Below are 26277 nucleotides of genomic sequence, written 5' to 3'. Positions count from 1 at the left end.
CCTATGTTATCTTCCAGGAGTTTTATTGTTTTACATTTTCATTTAGATATATGATCGATTTTTAGTTAATTTTTTTGTGAAGGGCATAAGATATGTGTCTAGATTTATTTTGTTTCACATCTATGCTCAGTTGTTCAAACACCATTTGTTGAAAGACTGTCTTTGCTCCATTGTATTGCCTTTACTCCTTTGTCACAGATCAGTTGACTATATTTATGTGAGTCTGTTTCTGGGCTCTTTATTCTGTTCCACTGATCTACTTGTCTATTCTTCAGTACCACACTTCTTTAGTACTGTAGTCAAATAGTGTCAGTCCTCTGACTTTATTCTTCTTTCAGTATTGTTGGCTATTCTGGGGTTTTGCCTCTTTATACAAATTTTAGAGTTAATTTTTTGATACCCACAAAATAATTGCTGGGATTTTGATTGGGATTGGCATTGACTCTATAGATTAAGTTGCAAAGAGCTGATATCTCGATGATACTGAGTCTTCCTCTCCATGAACATGGTATCGCTCTCCATTTACTTATTTCTTTTTTGATATCTTTCATCAGAGTTTTGAAGTTCTCCTCGTATAGATCTTATACATATTTTGTTAGATTTATACCTATGTGTCTCATTTCTGGGGTGCTAATGTAAATGGCAATGTATTTTTAATTTTAAATTCCACTCGTTCATTGCTAGTATGTAGGGAAGCGATTTTTTCTGTTAATCTTGTGTTCTGCAACCTTACTATAATTGTTTATTAGTTCCAGCAAGGGTTTTTTTTGTTTGTTTGTTCTTTTGGATTTCTACATAGATGATTATGTCATCTGTGAACAAAGAGTTTGATCTTTTCAATCTGTTTGCCTTTTATTTCCTATTTGTGTTTTATTGTGTCAGCTGATACTTCCAGTACAATGTCAAAAAGCAGTGGTGAGAGGGAACATCCTTGACATATTTATGACCTTAGTGGGAAAACTTCAGGTTTTTCACTGTTAAATATGTTATCTGTAGGTTATTAGATGTTCTTCATTAAGTTGAGGAAGTTCTCCTCTATTTCTAGGTTATTCAGAGTTTTTACCATGAATGGGTGTTGGATTTTATCAGATGCTACGTGTATGGATATAATTGTAATTTTTTTCTTCAGCCTGTTGATGTGACCACTTTTACTATTTGATTTTTGAATGTCGAAGCAGCTTTGCATACCTGGAATAAAACTCAATTGGTTCTGTGCTGTATAATTCCTCCTATACATTGTTGAATATTTTGTTGAGGATTTTTGCATCTATGTTCATGAGAGATATTGGTCTGTCATTTTCTTTTCTTGTAATGTCTTTGTCTGGTTTTGGTATTAGAGTAATGCTGGACTGATAGAATGAGTTAGAAGGTATTCCCCTGGCTTCTATTTTATGAGAGATTGTAGAAAATTACTATAATTTCTTCCTTAAATATTTGGGAGAATTCACCAGCCCACACATCTGGGCTTGGCTCTTTGTCTTTTGGAACATTATTAATTATTGATTCAATGTTTCTAATATAGGTATAGGCCTATTCAGGTGTTCTGTTTCTTCCTGTGTGAGTTTGGTGTATTATGACTTTCAAGGAACTGCTGGTCTATTTCATCTAGGTTATCAAATTTGTGAGTATAGAAGTGTTCATAGTATTTATTATTCTTTTAATATCCATGGGATCTGTAGTGATGTCTTACCTTTCATTTCAGATATTAGTAACTTGTCTTCTCTTTTTTTGTCAGTTAGCTTGCTAGAGGCTTATCAATTTTATTTATCTTTTTAAACAACCAGCCTTTGGCTTTGTTGATTTTCTCTGTTGGTTTCCTTTTCATCAATTTCATTGATTTCTGCTCAAATTTTTTCGTCTGGCTTATTTTGGATTTAATTTGCTGTTCTTTTCCTTTATTTCCTAAGGTGAAAGCTAAGATTATTGATTTAAAAAGTTTCTTATTTTCTAATATATTTATTTAATGCTACAACATTCTATGCACTGCTTTCGGTACATTTCACAAATTTTGGTAAGTTGTATTTTCTTTTTCTTTTTTTTTTTGAGGTGGAGCCTGACTCTGTTGCCTAGGCTGGAGTGCAGTGGTACGATCTTGGCTCACTGCAACCTCTGCCTGCTGGGTTCAAGCAATTCTCCCGTCTCAGCCTCCCAAGTAGCTGAGATTACAGGTGCTCACCAGCACACCTGGCTAATTTTTCCATTTTTAGTAGAGACGGAGTTTTGCCACGTTGGCCAGGCTGGTCTTAAAGTCCTGACCTCAGGTGATCTGCCCTCCTCGGTCTCCCAAAGTGCTGGGATTACAGGCATGAGCCACCGCGCCTGGCCATATTTTCATTTTTTTTAGTTCAAAATATTTATAAATTTATCTTGAGATTTCTTCTTTGACTCGTGTGTGTGTTTAGAAGTGCATTGTTTAACCTCCAAATATTTTTGGATTTTCCGGTTATCTTTATGGTATTGATTTCTAGTTTAATTCTTTTGTGTCTGAGAGCAGATACTATATGATTTCTATTCTTTTAAATTTGCTAAGGTGTGTTTTATGGCCCCAAATGTGGTTTGTCTTAGTGAATGTTCCATATGAGCTTGAAAAGAATGTGTGATCTGTTGTTGCTGGAAGAAGTAGCCTATAGATGTCAATTATATCCAGTTTATTGATGGTGCTGTTGAGTTCAAGGAGGTCCTTATGGATTTTCTGCCTGCTGGAACTGTCCATTTCTCATAGAAGAGTGTTAAAGTCTCCAAGTATAATACAGTAGTTGATTCATCTATTTCTCCTTATAGTTCTGTCAGTTTTTACCTCATGTATTTTGTCACTCTGTTGTTAAGTGCATACGCACTAAAGGTTTTTATGTCTTCTTGGAGTAATGACCCCTTTACCATTATATAATGTCCTTATTCCAGATAGCTTTCCTTACTCTGAAGTCTGCTTTGTCTGAAATTAATATAGCTACTCTGGCTTTCTTTTGATTGGCATTAGCATAGTTATATCTTTCTCCATCCATTTACTTTTAAACTATGGGTGTCTTTTATATTTAAGATGGGTATCTTGTAGATAACATACAGTTGAGTCTTGTTTTGTTGATCCACGCTGACAATCTCTTTTAATTGGTGTAGTTACACTATTGACATTTAATGTGATCGCATTAGTTTGAGTTCTTCAAGAAACAGAACCCATAGATTATGTTATATATAATTATATAGATTATAAGTTATATATAATATATTATAAATTATATATTATAACATAATTATATGTTATATATAAGATACACATATATACATATATGCATATTTATTATTATGAGGGATTGGCTCATATGATTATGGAGGCTAAGTCCCACAATCCTTCATCTGCAAGCTGGAGGCCCAAGAAAGCTGGTGATATAGTTCTAGTCCAAACTCAGAGGCCTGAAAACCATGAGAGCTAATGGTGTAAGTCCCAGTTTGAGTCTAAAGGCCCAAGAACAGGGTGGGGTGGCAGGGCCGGGTGTTGGGGATGGTCTCTGTTTGAGTTCAGTGTCCAGAGAACTAGGAACAGCAGTGTCTGAGGACAGAAGGTAGATGGCCCACCTCAAGCAGAGAGAAAATTTGCTCTTTTTTTTTTTCCACCTTTTTGTTTTATTGAGGCCTTCACCAGATTGGATGATGCCCATTCATATTAGTGAGGGCAATCTTTTTTACCAATTCAAATGCAAATCTCTCCCAGACACACTACCATAGACATAACCAGAAATGTATGATGTTTTACCACCTATCTGGAATCCCTTACCCCAGACCTGTAAGACTTAACCATCACAGTGATTATTGATGGAGTTGGATTAATATTTACCATATTTGTTACTGTTTTCTATTTGTTGCACTTGTTCTTTGTTCTTATTTTTGCCTCACATACTTGTTTGCCTTTTGTAGTTGAGCATTGTATATGATTCCATTTTTCTCTTTTTTTATCGTATCAATTATGCTTTTAAAAAACTTTTATAGTGGTTGCTCTGAAGTTTGAAATATACATTTTTATAACTAACCCAAATTCACTTTCAAATAACACTATACCACTATATAGTTAGTGTAAGTACCCTATTATAACAAAATATTACTAATTCCTTCCTCTCATTCCTTTTATTGTTGCTGTCATTCATTTTACTTACATATAAGGATATGTATATAAGCATACATAATCAAATACATTGTTGATATTTTACTTTGAACCAACTATCTGTTAGGTCAATGAAGAATAAGAAAAGTAGTCTGGGCACAGTGGCTCACGCCTGTAATCCCAGCACTTTCGGAGGCCAAGGTGGGTGGATCACTTGAGATAAGGAGTTCTAGACCACCCTGGCCAATATGGCAAAACCCTGTCTCTACTAAAAATACAAAAATTAGTTGGGTGTGGTGGTGTGTGCCTATAATCCCACCTACTCTGGAAGGTGAGGCAGAGAATCTCTTGAACCTGGGAGGCAGAGACTGCAGTGAGCTGAGATTGTGCCCTTGCACTTCAGCCTGGGCGACAGAGTGAGACTCCATCTCAAAATAAATAAATAAATAAATAAATAAAAATAGATAAAAATAAAAAATTTTGTTTTACCTTTACTTGTTCATTCTATAATGCTCTTCCTTTTTTAAAAATGTAGACCCAAATCTGACAGATATTAATTTATCTCTGAAAAATTTATTTTAAAATTTCTTTCAAAGTAGGTCTGCTGGCAACAAATTTCCTCAATTTTTATGGGTCTTTATTTCACTTTTGAAAGATAATTTCACAGGATATAGAATTCTAGGTTCGGTGTTCTATTTTTTTTCCTCTCAACTCTACTTTATTCCTGTATACCTAGTTTCTGAGGATAAGTCAGATATAATTCTTATCTTAGCTTTCCTATACATAAAGTGTTTTATTCCTTTGGCGTTTTTTAAGATTTTTTTTCCTTTATCTTTGATTTTCTGAAGTTTGAATATGATATGCCTAGGTGTAGGATTTTTTTGTCCTTTATCATGCTTGGTGTTCTCTGAGCTTCCTAGATTTGTGGTTTGGTGTTTGACGTTAATTTGGAAAAATTATCAGTCATTATTGCTCAGATATTACTTCTGTTCCTTTTTCTCTTTCCTTCTGCTTTTTTCATTACATGTATGTTAAATTTTTTTTTTTTTATTATACTTTAGGTTTTAGGGTACATGTGCACAATGTGCAGGTTTGTTACATATGTATCCATGTGCCATGTTGATTTCCTGCACCCATTAACTCGTCATTTAGCATTAGGTATATCTCCTAATGCTGTCCCTCCCCCCTCCCCCCACCCCACAACAGTCCCTGGAATGTGATGTTCCCCTTCCTGTGTCCATGAGTTCTCATTGTTCAATTCCCACCTATGAGTGAGAACATGCGGTGTTTGGTTTTTTGTCCTTGCGATAGTTTACTGAGAATGATGTTTTCCAGTTTCATCCATGTCCCTACAAAGGACACGAACTCATCATTTTTTATGGCTGCATAGTATTCCATGGTGTATATGTGCCACATTTTCTTAATCCAGTCTATCGTTGTTGGACATTTGGGTTGGTTCCAACTCTTTGCTATTGTGAATAGTGCCGCAATAAACATACGTGTGCATGTGTCTTTATAGCAGCATGATTTATAGTCCTTTGTGTATATACCCAGTAATGGGATGGCTGGGTCAAATGGTATTTCTAGTTCTAGATCCCTGAGGAATCGCCACACTGACTTCCACAATGGTTGAACTAGTTTACAGTCCCACCAACAGTGTAAAAGTGTTCCTATTTCTCCACATCCTCTCCAGCACCTGTTGTTTCCTGTTTTTTTAATGATGGCCATTCTAACTGGTGTGAGATGGTATCTCACTGTGGTTTTGATTTGCATTTCTCTGATGGCCAGTGATGATGAGCATTTCTTCATGTGTTTTTTGGCTGCATAAATGTCTTCTTTTGAGAAGTGTCTGTTCATGTCCTTTGCCCACCTTTTGATGGGGTTGTTTGTTTTTTTCTTGTAAATTTGTTTGAGTTCATTGTAGATTCTGGATATTAGCCCTTTGTCAGATGTATGTTAAAATTTTTATAGTTGTCCCACAGTTCTTGGATATTCTGTTCTTTTTATTTTTATTTTTGCAGTCTTTTTTCCTTCTGCTTTTCAGTTGGGACTGTTCTTGTTGAGATATCCTCAAGTTTAGAGATTCTTCCTTCAGCTACATCTAGTCTACTAATAGACACATCAAAGACATTCCACATTTTTTTTTTACAGTGTTTATGGTCTCTAGAATTCCTTTTTGATTCATTCTTAGAAGTTCCATCTCTCTTCTTACATTATCCATCTGTCCTTGCATATTGTCTACTTTTTTCATTAAAGCGTTAGCATATTAATCATAGTTTTAAGAAAATTCCTGATTGGATAATTCTAACATTCCTGCCATATCAGACCCTGGTTCTGGTTCTTGTTCAGTATCTTCAAACTGTACATTTACCTTTTCATATGCCATATAATTTTTTCTTAAAGCCAGACATGATGTGCTGGGTAAAAACAATTGCTGTAAATAGGCCTTTAGTAGTTTAGTGGTATTGTGTTGGGGGAGAGAAAGCCTTTTATAGTCCTATGATAAGGACTCAGTCTTTTGGTGAGCTGGTGCTCATTCTCCAATAACTGGTTCCCCATGGAGTTTTTTTACTCTTGGACTTGTCCATGCTGAGCCTCCAGCAATTTATCAATTACAGATTAGATTTTCCTACCCTGGCACTGATTCCTGCAGAGCTTTCTGCTCAGGGTTTTTTGTTTGTTTGTTTGTTTGTTTTTTTCCTATGGTAAGCTGTGATTCTCTATATCTGCCTGTCTCTTCAGTTTTGGAGGGCAGTGGTTTGCCCTGTGACCTCACTTATTTTGTGGAGCTAAGAATAGCGGTTGATTTTTCTGTTTGTTTGGCTTTTTACTTGTTGTTGGGATAGATTGGTGACTTCTAAGCTTCTTATATGCTGTACTAGAAACTGGATGTCCAATAGGCAACTTTTTATGCTTTGGGGCACATTAGTTTTATAAATAATTTTTCTGCCACTCTTATAAGAGTATTGAAATTTGGGGGAAAAGGAGAGTAGGTCTTAAAGGAATATTATTATTCTGAGACTAAAGTAAACTTGAGCAACAGACAGAAGATCATAACACTTTACCCTGCATATTAATTACTGAGTGACCTTGAATAAATTTTGAAATCTTCCTGGCTGTTAATTTTTCTCATAGAGTTATGAGGACTAAAGAGCCAGGCTTTCCTCTTTTCCTTTTCTTTCCTTTCTCTTTTTCTTTTTCTTTCCTTTCCCCTTTCTTCCCTTCGTTTCTTCTTCCCACTAACATCTACCAGGTGTCAGAGAATTGCTAGGTATGCAAAGATGATTAATTTTTTTTTCTAGTATTAAATTCTAAAATAACTAGCTACTATACTCAGTCATAATTATTTATTTGCATAATTCCTGTAACAAAGATACAGTAGTTCTACAAAGAGGGGAAGGAGGGGGTAAGAGAGGATGGTAGTTAGGAAAGCCTTCACAGTTAAGAAATACTGGATTAGGCTCTTCAAGGAGGAGGAGCCATTTTCCTGGTTTAGCAGGAGGGGAAATTCTAGGCAGCAGCATCTGTAAAGGTAATTAGCTGTGAAACGATGCTGTTCATTTGGGGGACTGTTCAGTGTGGTTTCAACATGAATGTGTTACGTGGGTTGAGGTAGGGAATGAGATTGTAGAAACAGCCCATCGCCAAATCTAGGAAGACCATGCTTGCATATTTACATATCTGGCCCCTCTCCTGTAGATATGAAGGTCTCCCGATGACAGGGAAGCAACTTGAAGAGAATAATACTTTTGCATCATCTTTTGACTTTACTATGGAAAGGAGCAGGAATAGGAGAAAAGAAGACCAATTCAAATACTATTATAATAGTGACAGTGAGGACATTGCCAAATAAGATGGTTATGAGCCATAGACTATAAAATTCAAAATACTTAGTGACTGGTTGGATATCAGTTAAGAGTAAGAAATTGAGTGTAACTATCAGGTGTTTGGTTTGGGCAGCTGAGTGGATATAGTGTCATTAACTAAGAGGCAGAACAGAGAACACGATGGCATTTAAGTTGCCTGAGGGACTTTCAGGTGAATATGCTCAGTAAACAGTTGAATAAATAGATCTGCAGTTTTTAGCAAATTGAGTTGGACACAGGTTTAGTAACGTAAAGATTGGCTGTTTTCTATTGACTGATGTAGTGGGTCTGAGGAAAATGTGTGGAATGAGAAGGCCATGAGGTAACCTTAGGGAATGTTGATATTTTAGGTCTACGTAGAGGAGAAAAGCATGTAGGAAGAACAAAGGAATGATTTAAGATATGGGGGAGAACAAGTAGGGAGTGATTTGATGTTTTAACTTTGAGGGAGTCATAATGATAATTAAATACACTAAAGAAGTAAACTAAAACAAGGATTGCACAGCAATCAGTTTGGGTAGAATTGTGTGGAACTTATATTATGGGAAGGCTACCAAGTACCCCTGTTATCAGCACATTTACTAGTTAGGATTTGATTAGGTTGCATATAACAAAAAACTTTAAAAGTAACAGGATTACAATTTATTTCCTCTTAAATACATGAAGTTTGAAGGTTGAGAATCCAGAGATAAGCTGGCAGTTTCATGAAGCTGTCTAGGTGTCTATTCCACTTGTGCCTTTTTATTTTGGCATCCCTAAAATGCTATATTCTTGTAGCCCAAGATGGAGGCTGAAACTCTAGACATCACACCTGTCTTACAAACTGGTAGCTGGATGAAGGAATGTAGAAGAGTATACCCCCTGTTTAAGTCCTCTCACTTCAATCTACAACTCCTTGGCCGAACTTCAGGCAAGTGAACATACCCAGTTTTAAGGGAGATGATGGGGGACTATTATTTTTTAGCTGGGGAACAATGTGTCTAGCTAAAAATTTGGTTTCTTACCACTCAGTGGAGAGACCCGGAGGCAACTTGCAGTTTCTGCAATAGAAGGGATTAAAATTGTGTGTGTATGCATGCATGTGTTTATGTTTGTGCTCAGTACGTGTGTTTGGGGAAGAGAATACCTTATTAAGGCTCTATGCATTTGGTTAATCTGCTCTTTTGGAGCTTCTATGATATTTCTCTTGGAAATTACTGTGGATAATCAAAAGGGAACTGTTAAAAGGTATAGGAATAGATTCTGCACACAACAGTACTTTGATCTGCAATCTGTTCTGCCTTCAAATACATTTAATTTTGCAAATATTTAGGGCAGTCAATTAAGAAAAGTAGGCCTTTACTAAAATATTTTACTTACAGTCTATAAATTACATTTTGATATGCCAAGAAAACACTGAAATGGCATAGTAGTCTGATTTAGTACCATGAGCCTATTATAACACATTTTCTATTTAGATGACTTTGTAATTGTCAATATTAGTGTAATTTATCCCCTTCAACCGTTTTGGAATAAAAGTATGTTTTTTTAAATTATAGAGTAGATTAGGTTAAAAGCATTCAGTTAATATAAAATGTAGAAATTATCTGCTCTTTGAAAAGCTAACATCTGGGAGAATTAGGAAGGAATAAATATGTTTAGAAATTGCATAATATTTTAGAGAAAAGTTTTATACTAATATACCTCTTACTGTTTAATGATTCTAAATCTAGTTGCTCTGAATTTGCTCATTTAACCAACTGTCATTGAGTCAATTGAATAAGCTTTGGCTGGTAGGACCACATATTTCCCATAGGTATAAATTGGCTTGAAAACTTTGGAACATTGGTCCACAGTGAACCATGGAAAACCACACAGACTTATATTGTGAAGAAGTAGAGTTTATCTTCTTAATATCTGAGTGGAGGGGTAGGTGGTGAGAGTGGTAGCGGTTGTGCTAGCAGTTGCCTTAGGTTTAACTTTGACATGTGAGCTTACCAATTCTTGTTCCTTTACTTGGTCCCAAAGTGAGATTTCCTGGGCAATATAATTTCTTTGAGGGAAAATACTGAATCATGATGTTTTATAGTATTTTTCTAGATATAGTAGACTAAGCTTCGGGAATTATACATCCTTAACTCTTCTACTCACTAGTTCTGTTACTCTTGAAATCATGTATTCCCTCTGGGCCAAATTTTAGTAATGATAGGTAGGATTCAATAATCTTGTACTTAGGAGTTATTTTAAAGGTTATCTGGTTCAAACCTCTATTCAATGGATATAAAGCTCCTGCAATATGCCTGGCTTCAACCTGTATTTTTACACTTTCATTGATTGGGCACTTCTATATCCCAACTCCCAAATGGTTCATTTCTCAGTCTGTAACATTTTTGAATAGCTCTAATGGTTACAGAAAAGGTCTTTGGTATGTAGTATTGAGTTAAAATTTGCCTTCTTACCATTTTAATTCATTGATTTAGTTCCAACGTCTTTAGCCATGTGAAATAAGACCAAGCCCTCTAATACCTGACAACCTATTAAGAATTTGGGCCTTTTCTTTTTGCAGGCTATGCATCACTGACACTTTCAGCCATTTCTCATGACTTCTTTTCTCCTCATCTTTGTAGGACTATTACCTCTTTTTTTCAGTTCTTATAGTCTATTAATGCATTTTAAGATAAAATTAGCTCTTTTGGCAGGGCAAATACACGATTAATTCATCTTGAATTTGCAGTCAACTAAAACCTGTCTTTTCATATGGGCTGTTGTTAAGTCATATTTGTCATCCTTTACAAGTTTTTTTGATTCAAGCACAAGATTTTACATTGATTTTTGTTAAGTTAGTCTTAACAGATTTAGTGCAGTATTTCAGAGTTCCCTATTCTTTTGGGATCCTAATTCAGGAACATAAATATATTAGTTAGCTCCTTAGTTTTATTTTCAAATTTGGTGATTATGCTGTGATTGCTTATCCAAAATCAAAGAGTTAGTCTGATTATTTTCATCTGGACTTAGGGAAGTCAAGATGTCTTAGCTTACTGTCTTTTTATTTGGTCACCCATGGGTGCTAAATGCTTCTTAGTGCAAATGGTTAGAAAGTAAATATCTGGACCGAGTGTGGTGGCTCATGCCTGTAATTCCAGTACTTTGGGAGGCTGAGGACGGCACATCACTACCTGAGGTCAGAAGTTTGAGATCAGCCTGGCCAACATGGCAAAACCTCGTCTCTACTAAAAATACAAAAATTAGCCATCGTAGTGGCAAGGCACCTGTAAGTCCCAGCTACTCAGGAGGCCGAGGCATGAGAATCGCTTTAGCCTGGGAGGCAGAGGTTGCCTGAGGGATAGCACAAGACTCTTAAAAAGAAAAAAAAAAAAAAAAAAGGCCAGGTGAGGTGGCTCATGCCTGTAATCCCAGCACTTTGGGAGGCCGAGGCAGGCAGATCGTCTGAGGTCAGGAGTTTGAGACCAGCCTGGTCAACATGGTGAAATCTCATCTCTACTAAAAATACAAAAAAATTAGCTGGACGTGGTGGCAGGCGCTTGTAACCCCAGCTGCTCAGGAGGCCGAGGCAGGAGAATCACTTGTGCCTGGGAGGCGGAGGTTGCAGTGAGTCAAGATCGTGCCATTGCACTCCAGCCTGGACAACGAGAGTGAAACTCCATCTCAAAAAAAAAAAAAAAGAAAAAGAAAGTATCTGAAGATTAATTTAGTTGAAGCATATGTTGTGTTTAATCTTTTCTTCCCTTGTCTATTTTTCTCTTTTATTTGTTGATTATTTTGGCTTCATATGTGGAGATCATTTTAAACATTTATTTTAGACAAAAATAGTGGAAGAATCAGAATAATTTTATCTAAATTTGAAAAATATGGACTCTATTTTCTTGTATTTAAAAATTTTCTGGGTATTTGCTTATGATTTTGGTTACTAAGTAAGTTTTTGTGTTCCAACAGTTTTCACAGTAACCTAAATTTTAATTAGGAAATGCCATGTAGATGAATATCTTTTCAATTATAAGTGCATATAAGGCTTATTTTACTATAAGTTGAAAAATAAGAGAATTATGTGAAAAATTCTTAGTAAGCTGCTACTAATTAATAATTTCATATGTGAAAGCATTATATAAGCTATAAAACACTATAAGTTGCTATTACTGTTTTGCAGTAAAAATAATATAATGGAGTAAAATCTGTCTTTTGCATATTGATAGTGTGGAAGAAATGTGGCTCAATAGTAGAGTATTTTATGAAACCATTTTATTTCAAATACATAGAAATTTTATTTTGGCAACCACTGTCACATATAGTTTAGATAATTCTTTCTTGCTATTATTCTTTCCTTAAAAATCCCTTTTTCTCTCTGCTTATCCCATTTCCCTTAATTCCTGTTAAAGCCCTTTTGTGAAGAACCTCTTCCATGGTTTCTTCCTATTCAACATTCTTGATGTTTTTATTGCCTGTACACCTATCACAAGCTCCTTTGTATTATTGATCTTAATTTTAATTATACGTCTTGTCCCATTAGCAAATCTGAAAATTACTTAAGGGCAAGATTTGCATCCTCATTTTGTTTTTTTCTTAAGTACTGGAACATTAATAGAAGCTGCTTACTAAACTGTTGATGGTGATTAGCATGGTAAGGGTTTATTTGTAAACCTTCTCAGGATGTTTGAAAATAGTTTTTGTTTCAAACATTGGATGTTTAGAATTATCCTTATGCTACTAATTGTTAAACGCTTTCTTGGAGTAATGATGCATTCCCTGACCATATTGCCACAAATTCTGAATTAGTGGGTCTTATATTAATTACATTTCATTGGTTCTCAGTACTTTACACAAAGTAGGTGCTTAAGAGTTGACTAATGAAGAGACGAATAAATAGCCTCAAAGAGCAAATGTTGTTGATATCTTAATATATTGAACTAGGGCTAAGAAGTGGCTTAATGCCCAGAGAAAAAAAATACCCTGTGATTCTGATTATTTTATTTGGAGCCTTTAAAAAATAGCTCCAAATAATGGTTTTTAAAAATGATTACCATACATTTATATCCTCTAAAATCAGAGGGAAAAGATTATCCTGGGTTTTTCATGAGTTGGGATTTTCCTTTGACCACCTGCCCACTTCCTTCAGTGGTATTAGAGTTGTGGACCCTGTGTCTGTAGGTGTATTCATCTGAAGCATTTCTTTTCTGTTCTACCTGTGTCCTAAGGAGTACAGGTCAGATATATTGCTGAAATTTGCAATGAGAAAAACTCAGAATTCATTTGGAAAAAGTGGAAAATGGATTATAAGCACTGGCATCACTTAATGGTGAATATTAATGTGCATACTTAAATATGACCAGTGATGAAGTAGGTATAACTGAAGACATCACCAAATGTGTCACAGCTAGACGAGCATAGAGATTTGGCTAGAATTAAGGAAGGAATAGGGGAAACATTAAAGAAGAAGGTAAAGTGGATGGGAAAGGAAAGCAGATGTAAAGCAAAATAGATTTAAATGCCAAAATGGTATGTGTAAAGATCACAAAAGAGAATTAACAGGGGGAAATTAAGGAAAAAATAGTGGTAAAGCGAGGAAGAAATTATAAATAAGTTATTTTCAATGCTTTTCCTTGTCAGAGGAAAAAAACTTTAGAAAGCTTTAAAGTATTTTCACTTGATTTTCTTGGGATATAAAATTTACATTATTTAGAAAGAAGATGTTTTCTTGATTATAGTATGTTGACATAACTTACTGTTACAGTAAACTTGTTCATCTGTACTTGAGGAAAATGTTACATGTAGATAATTTACAGTAAGATTGGAGATGGAGATAGGAACTTAACTAAGTTTAGAAATTTTTTTCTTGATTACAGAAAAACTGCCAAATATAGAAAAGCATAGAGGAGTAAGAAGCTTTATTACCCATTGTAATAACTTTTAAAATAATTTTAACTTTTAGATTCACAGCAAATTGAGTGGAAGATATAGAGATTTCCCATGTTCTTCCTGCTCCCACACATGCGTTGCCTCCACGTTTATCAACATCCCCCACCATAATGATACTCTTGGTTATAATTGATGAACCTACATTGAAGCCTCATTATCACTCGAAGTCCATAGTTTACATTAGGATTCTCTGTTGGTGATGTGCATTCTATGAGTTTCGGCAAACACATGATGGCATGTATTTACCATTGTAGTAGCATACAAGGTAGTTGCATTGCCCTAAAAATCCTGCATTCTGCGGCTTTCATCCCTCTGACCCCCTAACTCCTGGCAACAACTTATCCTTTTACTGTCTGTCTATACGTCTGCGTTTTTCAGTATGTCATAAAGTTGGAATCCTACAGTATGTAGCCTTTTCAGATTGGTTTCTTTCACTTAGTTATAAGCATTTAAGTTTCCTCCATGTATTTTCATAGCTTGATAGCTCATTTCTTTTTTTCTTTTTCTTTTTTTTCTGCCTTCTTTTTTTCTTCATTTCTTCTTAAAAACAAAACCAAAAAAAAAAAAAACGGGATACATGTGCAGAACGTGCAGGTTTGTTACATAGGTATGTGTGTGCCATGGTGGTTTGCTGCACATATTGACCTGTCCTCTAAGTTCCCTCCCCTCAACCCTCATCCCCCACCCCCAACAGGCCATGGTGTGTGATGTTCCCCAGCATGTGTCCATGGGTTCTCAATGTTCAGCTCCCACTTTTGAGGGAGAACATGTGGCGTTTGGTTTTCTGTTCCTGTGTTAGTTTGCTGAGGATGATGGCTTTCAGCTTCATCCATGTCCCCTCATTTCTTTTTAGTACTGAATATTTCATTTTCTGGATGTACTACACTTTATTTCTCCATTCACCTACTGAAATCATCTTGCTTGATTCCAAGTGCTGCCAATTATGAATAAAGCTGCCAAACATCTGTGTGCAGGTTTCTGTGTAGACGTTAAGTTTTCAGTTCATTTGGGTAAATACCAAGGAGTACAATTCCTGATAAGAGTATGTTTAGCTTTGTAAGAAATTGCCAAACTGTCTTCCGAAGTGGCTGGACCATTTTGCATTCCCACCAGCAATGAAGGAAAATCTCTGTTACTCTACATCGTTGCCAGAATTTAGTGTTGTCAGGGTTTGTTGTAATTACTTTGCAAAGTTTTATTATATATACTTTCGTTACTTTTTACATATATGCAAAATAGTGTACCATAATTTAATGATTTCTATTTAGTTGAACATACAGGCTACTTCCATTTTGTCTTTTACTGTCAGTAAAACCCTATCATAAAAATCCTTTATATGAAACTTTTTATATACTTTTTTCTTTAGAATAAATTCCAGAGGTAGAACTGTACTGAGATGGTAGAAACATAGTTTTTAAGTTTCAAAATTTTAATTTAAGAACACTTGGAACTTGGCTAAAATTATTCCTTTGGGAAATAATTTGTAAAGATAATTTTCTTTTCTGTCTTTAAATTTTCTGTACAAATGATGAGGACCTTGACTAAATATAATGTAAAATGTAACAAGACCTTTATTAAAGACACTAATTTCAAATGAATATTCCAAATTTTTTTGTAAAATGATTTAATATTGTTGACTGATTTTAGTAAACTTTATGCTTTATTTACCTATTGTCTGGTGGTAGTGCTGTTATACAATTAAATTGAGGAAAGGCCATTTAAGTAGTAATTCAACTGGCTAAAAATAACCAGCATTGAATATTAAGAAACATGAAATAAATTGTTTATAAATTAAAACATGAGTTTAACATGGTTAATTTCAGAAGTAAAAATATAGTTTTATAATTACATTTAGTTTTTTTTTTAAGGAAAATTTACTTTGGATTGAGATAAGTAGGCTGGATAAAATCTTACAGCCTAGTCATTTTTAAGCTACTTATGAATATTCGGTTAGAGTCACTGTGTTTTGGCTATTCGTATTTGAATGCATGAAGAAATGTTAATTCTGTGTTAAAACTGAAAAATTAAAATTTATTTGAAAAAACTTTTTTCCTTTTTCCTATTTTTTTGTTGTTGTTTTTTGTTTTGTTTTGTTTTGTTTTTTTAGTTCCATATAACCTCTATCTTTATGTCTACTGGGTAGTGCTGAATTGATGCATTGTATTTATTGGTTTACATTTAGCTCCCAGGAAATTTCTATCAACAGTAATTGTATCTTAGTTAAGTATTGATACCCACTGTGTCCTCCCAGCATGAAGCAGTGCCAATTTTCTCAATTTGGAAAAGGTAACTCATTACCTGGTACAGCATTATTCTCTCAGGTGGGGAAAGTTATGGTTGTCTGATTGGCTCCAAGTATAACTACAAGTATCCTTTGATTGATAAAAGTAACTGTTCTAGGACATTTTGCCATCAGTTGAATTCTGTAAGTCAACCCTTTCTCTTTCCATTGATCCTACTTCAAAATTAGACCTATAACCTGCTAGAAAACTGTGAACTCTTCATTGTGTCACAGAATAAAAATGCTTAATAAGAAAATATGGTAACAAAATTTTTGTTATTATATTGGTTTTTCTTTGTGCTTCATATTGTTTTCTCTGTAGAGGTAACAATTCAATACAATTTTAGTAATTTGGTCAAGTCTTTCACCCACTTAGAAGTTATACTTCATTCCTAGTATCACCTTTTTTTGAGGGAGGTAACTCTACAGTAATGATACTGTAAAGTATCTTTAAGCTACTTTCTAGCCACATTAGTCTGGCTATAGTTACATGTTGTTAAAAGCTTGGTTTGAGTTGTTAAAATTACCCATAATTGTTAGAATGAGTCTATATAGTAGCTTTACTTTAGGACTAAGTTAGCCCTACCTCTGAAGTATGAACACACTGGTCTCTACTGAATGCTCTTGGTGTTCAATGAGGTCTTTCTACTGAGTAGTCAGTGGTTTTCCAGCCCTGTGGGAGCAATGGTTCTTTGTCTGCTCTAGTAAAGGGACCCCTATATGGATTGTTGGAGCGTGTGTGTGTGTGTGTGTGTGTGTGTGTATCCCTTCTGTCTGTACTCTGCCTCATAAATTCCAGCTGCCTCAACCTCCTCCAAATCTTGGTCTCAACTCAAGAGACTGTTGTTCTGTATTTTCTGTATTTGGGTTTCTCCGTCCTTGTACTGTGTTCTGGAATTTGCCCTGAGGCAGAAAGCTAGGATGATGATAGGACTCCACCTGTTTTTTCCCCTTTTATCAGGTATTGGAGGGACACATTGCCTTTTGTCCAGTGTCTAAAAACAGTTGTTTCATATATCCAGTTTTTAGTTGTTTACAGCAAGAGGTCAAATCCCACATTCTCCTCCATGGCATGAGTGGAAGTCTGGTTCTGGTGTTAATTTTTATGTGAAAACATTGAAATAGAGTACAGCAAGACTTCCAAGGTTAGTCAACAAGTATTAAGAAGCCACCAGTGTCTTGGGAGGTTATAAAGGACAATATGTTCTCTGTGAGGATAACACTGACAGAAAGTAAAGATTATGACAATCTGTGTATATCAAGATTCCATAGAAAGTGGGAGCCCGAATATAAAGGATGATCTTCAAATTGGATTGAAGTAGAGCAAATTGTATTAACAAGTGCACCCAGCACAGAAATACCAATGTATACTGCTAAGCAAGATTGAATGGAAATTTTTACTAAACTCTATAAATAATTATTTATAATATAACGTTGATTTAATTAGTTTTTTAAAATTTACATTTTTATGCCTTTGCCCTTTTCAGTTCTCCAAAGTTGATAGTAGTCATTTTAATTTTGAAATTGCCTTTCTGTATCAGGCAAGTGTTTACATTTCCAGTCACACCAAATTATTTAATCCCAAACCTACATGCTCAGTATTACTTGTTTATAATATATGACATCAATGAAACATCAGCAAAGTAGCACTTTTTTATGCCCAACTATCCATCTAGTTATTAAATTTTTCATTGGTGTGTCTGTCTATGTAAACTAATGCAATTATTCCTGTTGTAGAACATTACCAATGCTCAGTTCAGTATCTTCATTATCTGTATGTAGTATATCAGTTATCTATTTCTCTAAAACTCATATTGAAAATATAAAAAATACATGTTATAAGTGTGTTTAAAACAAAGGCTGAGTATTCATGTTATTTGGTTCCATTGGCAGAGATTTTGACACTCTGAATCTGTTTTTTAGCTTAACTGTTAATAATGAGGAACTTAAAAAAGGCAATGTTAAAAACAGATTTCTAATTTTTCACACCTCCTTAACAGCAGGTTGCAAGCGCGTTGAACATTTGATCAGGCTGATCCTGTTTCACTGCTAATAACTACTCACAGTCTTATGAGCAGCCTTTCAAAGGCTGCCAAATGCTCCTTACTGCTCTTCAGCTGGCTGGGATCCAGCTAACTATTGGCATTTTGTCACCGAGGAATCACATTTGGACATTGATAAGTATCATTGGTCCACACTGGAATTATACGGGAATAAGAGAGGTTCTTTTCTAGATCTAAAATGACTCCAAGGCCAGGCGTGGTAGCTCATGCCTGTAATCCCAGCACTTTGGGAGGCCAAGGCGGGTAGATCACCTGAGGTAAGGAGTTCAAGACCAGCCTGGCCAACATGGTAAAACTCCGTCTCTACTAATAATAATAATAAAAAAAAATTAGCCGGGCATTGTGACTGGCGCCTATAATCCTAGCTACTCAGGTGGCTGAAGCAGGAGGATCGCTTGAACCTGGGAGGCAGAGGTTACAGTGAGCCAAGATTGCGCCACTGCACTCCAGCCTGGGCGACAGAGTGAGACTCTGTCTCAATTAAAAAGAAAGACTCTGGAAGATCTTTAGGAAAACCTAATCTATTTTACGTTGTCTGTATCTGAGGCTTCTCTAGTGACTGATACCGGGATTTAAGGGTATAGGATAGGAAGTGGAATTCAGATGCAGGATTTTAGATACATCCATCCATCGGTGCTGTGTGGCAGCAGCTGGACCATTCTTTCTAAAATACCCCTTCCATAGCCCTCTACCTTCGTTTTATTATTTATTCTCTAACCTTGCTTACAAGGAGAACTACAAACCACTGCTCAAAGAAATCAGAGATGACAAAAACAAGTGGAAAAACAGTCTATGCTCATGGGTAGGAAGAATCAGTATCATTAAAATGGCCATACTGCCCAAAGCAATTTATAGATTTAAATGCTTTTCCCATTAAACTACCAATGACATTCTTTACAGAATTAGCGAAAACTATTTTAAAATTCATATGGAACCAAAAAAGAGCACAAATAGCCAAGACAATCCTAAGCAAAAAACAAAGCCAGAGCCATCAAGCTACTTGGCATCAAACTATACTACAAGGCTACAGTAAGCAAAATAGCATGGCACTGGTACAAAAAGAGACACATAGACCAGTGGAACAGAACAGAGAACCCAAAAATAAGACTGCTACAACTATCTGATCTTTGACAGACTTCCTTTATTTCCTTTTAAAAGGAAATAAGGAGGAAAGATGCTTTTGAGGATCTTTTTAATAAAATACAACAAAACACCAAAAATCTGTCACCCACAATTAAACAATCCAATTTATTTCTTTCTAAAAAATTCCTGTTTGTGTATAGAAATTAGAAATCAGTGTGAAGGAATTGTTTAGTAACGTCCATGTTGTCGAACAGTATGGTATTTAATTGAGAGGCTGAATCATAAGGATACTGAGAGGATGCTGTGCTAAGATAGGTATCTAAGGGGAGATCTTAAAACTTTTTTCCTTGAATGCCTTGAATAGAAGAAACCAAAGGATTCTACAAATGCCTATGTGTGGTCTGAGAGAGTCATTAATGCGTTCAAAAATATTTATTGGTTACCTACTATTTTAGGAGCTGAAGATACAGAGATGTTATAACAAGACCAAAAAGGGTGTGGTGGCTCACGCCCGTAATCCCAGCACTTTGGGAGGCCAAGGTGGGCGGATCACTTGAGGTCAGGAGTTCAAGACCAGCCTGGCCAACATGGTGAAACCCCATCTCTACTAAAAATACATAAAAAAATTAGCCGGGCATGGTGGCAAATGCCCGTAGTCCCAGCCACTTGGGAGGCTGAAGCATGAGAATCACTAGAACCCAGGAGGCAGAGGTTGCAGTGAGCAGAGATGCCGCCACTGCATTCCAGCCTGGGCAATAGGTGAGATTCTGTCTCAAAACAAAAACAAAAACAAAAAACAACAAAAAAGTTAAAATTAAAAAAGTATATACAGAGATAAACAAGACAAAATGTATAGTATAGTAGTTTAATTTCAAGAGAAATTAGGAAGAGCCATTTTTTGAAGCTATTATTTTACTGTCTGTTCATTACCTTTGCACATATAGTGAATTAACTCAAAGAATTTTAAAATTACAAATGAGGATGCATTAATTTGCATGCCTTATTTTTATTTGAATCTTTTTACTTGCTAAATGTTAGAAAATGGCAAAATGCTAACAAAATCATTTTTCATTGCTAAAGTTGGATGTTTTCCCACATTAAATGGCTACTTTTCAGTTTCAACCTTATACTTTTTTTGAATATTAAAAGGATAGGTTGCAAAAGACAGGTTCTTTAATAGGTAATAGACAGACCTAAGTAGAAAAGTAGATATAGGATATTATGGTCAGGTTGACAGATGTGGCCATTTATTGATAGTTAGACTTCTCATTGTATAGGCACTTATCTAATGATATTTATGCATATTTCATAACTGTGTACTTCAGTATTGTGAGGCATAATCAAATGTTGTCTACAACTGGCACACATTATATATAGTACATTTTCTGAAAAGTTTTGTGGATATTAAATCATACGGTTTTATAACTAGCACATATAATGTAAGGAAACACTTGATGAATCCTGTTCACAAAGTTAAAAAGTCTTTTCTGTGGTACAAAGTCATATCTACTTTAACTGTTCTATAAATTGGGATTTAAAAATAAGACCATTTTATTAGCTGACTTCTGTTAAATAATGATTTGTTATATGTAGTTGTATTATACGTATATACATACATACATACGGACATGTATATATGTAGAAAGAGAGTTAGGAATTAGCTGTGAGCTAATAGGTAATTAAAAGGCAGTATTTACCTTTTATTTATGTGTTTCTTGGTAAACTTGTTTGTGAATCAACAATACTGTCTTAGAAAACTTACCTTTAATATCTTGCCTATCTTTCTTATTTTCTACCAATTCTAAATTTTAGAGCGTTATATTTAACCTCAAATGAGATAACTAGACCATAGAAAGAATTGAGTAAAGTAAGATCTTTACTCCTTTCCCAGACTGTACATTCATTCGTTTATAAGAATGGTTCAGAATCTGTAATTAGACACTTAAGTAACAGTCTCTGTTGTAGATACCTAATTAGGTAAATAGTTCATCTGTCCTAGTACTGTTAGATGATACCTATTGGCAAGCATGTAATGGATTTTGTTCATATGAATGGAAAGAATTCAGGTTTCTTTCTTAGAAGTTGTAATTTTCTTTTTTTTTCTTTTTGTTTCTGTTTTTGAGATTGAGTCTTGCTCTGTCACCCAGGCTGGAGTGCAGTGGCTCGATCTTGGCTTGCTGCAACCTCCGCCTCCAGGGTTCAAGCAATTGTCTGCCTCAGCCTCCTGAGTAGCTGAGATTACAGACGTCCACCACCATGCCTGGCTAATTTTTGTATTTTTAGTAGAGACGGGGTTTCACCATCTTGGCCAGGCTCTTGTTGAACTCCTGACCTCGTGATTCACCCGCCACAGCCTCCCCAAAGGGCTGGGATTACAGGTGTGAGCCACCGCACCTGGCCAGAAGTTGTAATTTTCATAAGGTAAATTGGAAATATTTTGTTTGTTTGTTTTTGAGACGGAGTTTTGCTCTTGTTGCCCAAGCTGGAGTGCAGTGGCGCAATCTCAGCTCACTGCAACCTCTGCCTTCCAGGTTCAAGCAATTCTTCTGCCTCAGCCTCCCAAGTAGCTGGGATTACGGGCGTCTGCCACCATGCCCGGCTAATTTTTTGTCTTTTTAGTAGAGACAGGGTTTCACTATCTTGGTCAGGCTGGTCTTGAACTCCTGACCTCAGGTGATTGACCCACCTTGGCCTCCCTAAGTGCTGAGATTACAGGCATGAGCCACCACACCTGGCCAATTGGAAATAATTTTATTTGGTGGTATGGCAATGACATTTTCTCAAATTTTAAAATTCATGAATTAGGGAGAGAGAAGTCACTTAAGTGCTTATTGAATGAATATATCTAAGTTCTGTATTATATTTGCATGCAGAATAAAATTAGACCCTCATCTCATACCACAGACAAAAATCAAACTCAAAATAGACTGAAGACTTAAACATAAGACTTGAAACCATAAAGCTACTAGAAGAAAACATAGGTGAAAAGCTTCACAACATTGCTTTTAGCAACGATTTCATGGATATGACCTCAAAAGCATAGCCAACAAAAGCAAAAGTAGGTAAATGGGATAATATCAAACTAAAAAGCTTCTGCAAAAGAAATAATCCTAGAGTGAAGAGACAACCTAGGGAATGGGGGAAAATATTTACAAACCAAACCCTGATAAGGGGTTAGTATCAAAAATATATAAAGGAATTCAGACAACTCAATAGCAAGAAAACAACCCAGTTACAAAGTGGGCAAAGGACATGAATAGAAATTTCTCAAAATAAAACATACCAATGGCCAACAAGTATATGAAGAAATACTCAATGTCACTAATTATCAGGGAAATGCAAATTAAAACCAAAATGAGGTTATCACTTGACACCTGTTAGAATGGCTGTTATTAAAAAAAAAAAAAGTGTTGTTGAGGATGTGGATGAAAGGGAACCATTGTACACTGTTGGTGGGAATATAAATTAGTACAGCCATTTTGGAAAGCAGTATGGAGGTTTCTCAAAAAATGAAAAATAGAACTACCATATGATCTCGCAATCCCACTCTGTATATCCACAGGGAATGAAATCAGTGTGTCAAAGAGATATCTGCATTCCCATAGTCATTGCCACTTTAATCACAATAGACAAGATATGGAATCAACCTTAGTGTCCATCAACAGATGAAGGAAAATAGACTATATATACAAAATTGAATACTATTCAACCTTTAACAAGAAGGAAATCCTGTCGTTTAAAAAACGATTTTTTAAAATTTTACTTTAAGTTCCAGGATACATGTGCAGAATGTTCAGATTTGTTACATAGTATACACGTGCCATTGTGGTTTGCTGCACCTATCAACCTGTGATCTAGGTGTTAAGCCCCACATTCATTAGGTATTTGTCCTAATGCTCTCCCTCCCCTGACCCCCCACCCCTCAACAGGCTCTGATTTATGTTGTTCCCCTTCCTGTGTCCATGTGTTCTCATTGTTCAACTCCCACTTATGACTGAGAACATATGGTGTTTGGTTTTCTTTTCCTGTGTTAGTTTGCTGAGAATGATGGCTTCCAGCTTCATCCATGTCCCTGCAGAGAACATGATCTCATTCTTTTTTATGGCTGCATATGGTGTGTATGTGCCACATTTTCTTGACCCAGTCTATCATTGATGGTCCTTTTGGGTTGGTTCTAGGTCTTTGCTATTGTAAACAGTGTTGCAGTAAACATACATGTGCATATGTCTTTATAGTAGAATGATTTCTAATTCTTTGGGTATATACCCAGTAATGGGATTGCTGCGTCAAATGGTATTTCTGGTTCTAGGTCCTTGAGGAATTGCCACATTGTCTTCCACAATGGTTGAACTAATTTACATTCCCACCAACAGTGTAAAAGCATTCCTGTTTCTCTACAGCCTTGCCAGCATCTGTTGTTTCCTGATGTTTTAATAATTGCCATTCTGACTGGTATGAGATGGTATCTCATTGTGGTGATTTGCATTTCTATAATGATCAGTGATGATGAACTTTTTCTCATATGTTTGTTGGCCGCATAAATGTCTTCTTTGAGAAGGGTCTGTTCATATACTTTGCCCACTTTTTGATGGGGTTGTTCGTTTTTTTCTTGTAAATTTTTTTAAGTTTCTTGTGGATTCTGGTAGACCTTTGTCACATGGGTAGATTGCAAAAATTTTCTCCCATTCTGTAGTTTGCCTGTTCACTCTCATGCTAGTTTCTTTTGCTGTGCAGAAGCTCTTTAGTTTAATTAGATCCCATTTGTCTATTTTGGCTTTTGTTGCCATTGCTTTTGGTGTTTTAGTCATGAAGTCTTTGCTCATGCCTATGTCCTGAATGGTATTGCCTAGGTTTTCTTCTAGTGTTTTTATGGTTTGGGGTCTTACATTTAAGTCTTTAATCCATCCTGAGTTAATTTTTTGTAAGGTGTAAGGAAGGGATCTAGTTTCAGTTTTCTGCATATGGCTAGCCAGTTTTCCCAGCACCATTTTTATCCCCATTGCTTGTTTTTGTCAGGTTTGTCAAAGATCAGATGGTTGTAGCTGTGTGATGTTATTTCTGAGGTCTCTGTTCTGTTCCATTGGTCTATATATCTGTTTTGGTACCAGTACCATGCTATTTTGTATACTGTAGCCATTTTGCTATACTGTAGCCTTATAGTATAGTTTGAAGTCAGGTAGCGTGATGCCTCCAGCTTTGTTCTTTTTGCTGAGGATTGTCTTGGTTATACAGGCTCTTTTTTTGGTTCCATATAAAATTTAAAGTAGTTTTTTTTAGTTCTGTGAAGAAAGTCAGTGGTAGCTTGATGGGAATAGCATTTAATCTATACATTACTTAGGGCAGTATTGCCATTTTCGTGATAATGATTCTTTCTAGCCATAAGCATGGAATGCTTTTCCATTTGTTTGTGTCCTCTCTTATTTCCTTGAGTAGTGGTTTGTAGTTCTCCTTGAAGAGGTCCTTCACATCCCTTGTAAGTTGTATTCTTAGGTATTTTATTCTCTTTGTAGCAATTGTGAATGGGAGTTCATTCATGATTTGGCTCTCTACTTGTCTTTTGTTAATGTATAGGAATGCTTGTGATTTTTGCACATTGATTTTGTATCCTGAGACTTTGCTGAAGTTGCTTATCAGCTTGAGGATTTTTTGGGCTGAGACAGTGGAGTTTTCTAAATATAGAGTCATCTCATCTATGAACAGAGACAATTTGACTTCCTCTCTTCCTATTTTAATACCCTTTATTTCTTTCTCTTGCCTGATTGCCCTGGCCAGAACTTCCAATAATATGTTGGATAGGAGTGGTGAGAGAGCATCCTTGTCTTGTGCCAGTTTTCAAAGGGTATGCTTTCAGCTTTTGCCCATTCAATATGATATTGGCTATGGGTTTGTCATAAATCACTCTTATTATTTTGAGATATGTTCCATCAATACCTAGTTTATTGAGAGTTTTTAACATGAGAAGATGTTGAATTTTATCGAAGTCCTTTTCTGCATCTATTGAGATAATCATGTGGCTTTTGTCATTGGTTCTGTTTATGTGATGGATTACATTTATTGATTTGCATTTATTGAACCAGCCTTGCATAACAGTGATGAAGCCGAGTTGATCGTGGTGGGTAAGCTTTTTGATGTGCTGCTGGATTCAGTTTGCCAGTATTTTATTGAGGATTTTCGCATTGATGTTCATTAGGGAAATCCTGTCATTTTGACAACATGGATGAACCTGGAGGACATTATGTTAAGTGAAATGAGTGAGGCAGAGGAAGATAAATACTATATAATCTCACTTATATAGTCAGCCCTTAGTATCTGTGGATTCTGCATTCAAGGATAAAAAATATTTGGAAAAAAATAAAAATAAATAATACAACATAAAAAATAAAGTATAACTATATAGCATTTACATTGTACTGGGTACATTAGAGTAATCTAGAGGTGATTTAACATGTACAGAAGAATGTGTGTAGGTTATGTGTAGATACTATGCCATTTTGTATAAGGGACTTGAGCATCTGTGGATTTTGGTATCTGTGGGGGTATTGGAGTCAATCCCTGTGGATACTGGGGGATGCTTGTATTTTTGATCTCGGGTTGGTTGAATCCAGCCACATGGAACCCACAGATAAGGAGGCTCAATTTTATGGAATCTAAAAACATTGAAGCCATAGAAGCAGCATAGAATGGTGGTCATCGGGCTGGCAGTAGGGAGGATTTGGGAGATGTTTGTCTGAAATAACAAAAGTTCAGTTAGATTAGGAATACATTCAAGAGTTCTATTGTACAATGTGGTAATGTGGTGACTATAGTTATTATTAATAACAATGTTTTATATATTTGAAAGTTGCTGAGAGAGTAGATTTTAAGTGTTCTCACCACACACAGAAAAGATTAAATATTTGAGGCAATGGATATGTTAATTAGCTTGATTTAGTCATTCCGCAATATATACATGTATCAAGACATCATGTTGTATATTATGAA

The 26277-nt window shown here is 35.6% G+C and overlaps 1 protein-coding gene across 4 annotated transcripts in view; it reads left to right on the top strand.

Annotated features, from left to right (window-relative positions):
* SSBP2 (single stranded DNA binding protein 2) overlaps positions 1–26277 on the top strand; it is a 329570-nt gene that overhangs the window by 68458 nt on the left and 234835 nt on the right. The window lies entirely within an intron of this gene.

This window comes from Nomascus leucogenys, chromosome 2 (genome assembly GCF_006542625.1).
Source record: "Nomascus leucogenys isolate Asia chromosome 2, Asia_NLE_v1, whole genome shotgun sequence".
Lineage (NCBI taxonomy): Eukaryota > Metazoa > Chordata > Mammalia > Primates > Hylobatidae > Nomascus > Nomascus leucogenys.
The sequence above is the reverse complement of the archived record's forward strand: the minus strand, read 5'-3'. Positions and strand labels throughout refer to the sequence as shown.